The following is a 2,149-nucleotide window of genomic DNA, read 5'->3' as shown; positions in this document are numbered from 1 at the left end:
CCGGATAAATAGAGAGAATGATTACCTAAACGGTACCACCGGCACTCTCCGTGGAAAGGAACTGGGGACCCTACCACGTACTCACTCCAGTGTCAGTGCCGGGTAAATAGAGATGGTGTCTCGATAAAAAAAAAAAAACACCGGGCGGAAGGCAATGGCAAAACCACCGCTCTAAAAATTGCTAAGAAAAAATCATGGTTAGAACGTCGGACTCAAGACTGTCACGACGGCAATCTGAATTCGAGGGTTCGAGTCACCGACCGCCGCGTTGTTCCCTTGGGCAAGGAACTTCACCTCGATTGCCTGCCTAGCCACTGGGTGGCCAAGCCAGCCCAAATCAAGTGCTGGTCCCAAGCCCGGATAAATAGAGAGAATGATTACCTAAACGGTACCACCAGCACTCTCCGTGGAAAAGGGAAATGGGACCCTACCACGTACTCACTCCAGGAGCATCACAAATGAAAAATACAATTAAGTATCGTGCTGTGACCACGGCGGCTCAGACATGAAACCCACCGTTAAAAGAAGATATATGTATATATATATAAAATATATATATATATATATATAATATATATAAATATATATATATTGTGTGTGTGTGTGTGTGTGTGTGTGTGTGTGTGTGTGTGTGTGTGTGTGGGTATGTGTGTATGTGCATATATAGACATTTATCTTTGTGTATATAAATGTATATTTAGGTATATGTATATTTGTATGTATGTATGTATACATATATATATATTATATATATATATATATATATATAAAATATATATATATATATATATATATATATATATATATATATGTGTGTATATAATTATATATATATATATATATTATATATATATAATATATAAAATATATAATAATATGTGTACATATATATATGTGTGTATATGTGTGCGTATGTGTGTATATGTGTGTCTGTGTGTGCGTGTGTGTGTGTGCATATATATATATATATATATATATATATATATATATATATATATATATATATATATAGATAGATAGATAGATAGATAGATAGATAGATAGATATAGATAGATAGATAGATAAATAAATAGATGTATCACACTTATGGGGGCCGCGGTGGACGAATGGTTAGAGCGTCGGACTCAAGACTGTCACGACGGCAATCTGAGTTCGAGGGTTCGAGTCACCGGCCGGCGCGTTGTTCCCTTGGCAAGGAACTTCACCTCGATTGCCTGCCTAGTCGCTTGGTGGATAAGCCAGCCCAAGTCAGTGCCGGGTAAATAGAGATGGTGACTCGGAAAAAAAAACACCGGGCGGAAGGCAATGGCAAACCATCGCTCTAAAGTGCCAAGAAAATCATGGACGCCTATGATCGTCAAGGCCGCGGTGGCCGAATACTTAGAGCGTCGAACTCAACACTGTCACGACGGCAGTCTGAGTTCGAGGATTCGAGTCACCGGCCGGCGCGTTGTTCCCTTGGGCACGGAACTTCACTCGATTGCCTACCTGGCCACTGGGTGGCAAACCAGCCCAAGTCAGTGCTGGTCCCAAACCCGGGTAATAGAGAGAAAGATCACCTAAAAAGGTAACACCCGGCACTCTTCGTGGGGAAAAGGAAATGGGGACCCTACAGTACTCACTCCAAAGCATCACAACATGAAAACTACAATTAAGTATCATGCTGTGACCACGGTGGCTCAGACATGAACCTACCGTTAAAAAGAAGAAGATCACACATATATAACAGGAAGCAAAGATAACGGGGGAAAGGGAGGCAGACGTACAGTTATAAAAAAGAAAGAGTCCAACCCAATAAAATAAATACGATGACACAGGCCCCGGCAGCCGACGGTGCGTTCCAAGACGTGTTTGAAATTGAATTAGAGGTTCGGGGGAAAAATCGAGAAAATATAAGGGCCGCTAACACACGATAGGGTGTAATGATCGAATTTTGCAGTCTGTCAAGAGATTTCTCGGAAAAGAAAGATAAAAATAAGAAATGAATGTAGCCTTTCCACTTAATATATCTCTTCGTATTCATGGCAGTCATAATAGATGTAGAGAAAAGAGATAAAAAAAGAGAGAAAGAGAGAGAGAGAGAGAGAGAGAGAGAGAGACTGGCAAACAGAAAGACAGATACCCTGTTAGAAAAATAAGCAACAGAGG

The sequence above is a fragment of the Penaeus monodon genome, chromosome 17 (genome assembly GCF_015228065.2).
Source record: "Penaeus monodon isolate SGIC_2016 chromosome 17, NSTDA_Pmon_1, whole genome shotgun sequence".
NCBI classification, from domain to species: domain Eukaryota; kingdom Metazoa; phylum Arthropoda; class Malacostraca; order Decapoda; family Penaeidae; genus Penaeus; species Penaeus monodon.
The sequence above is the reverse complement of the archived record's forward strand: the minus strand, read 5'-3'. Positions refer to the sequence as shown.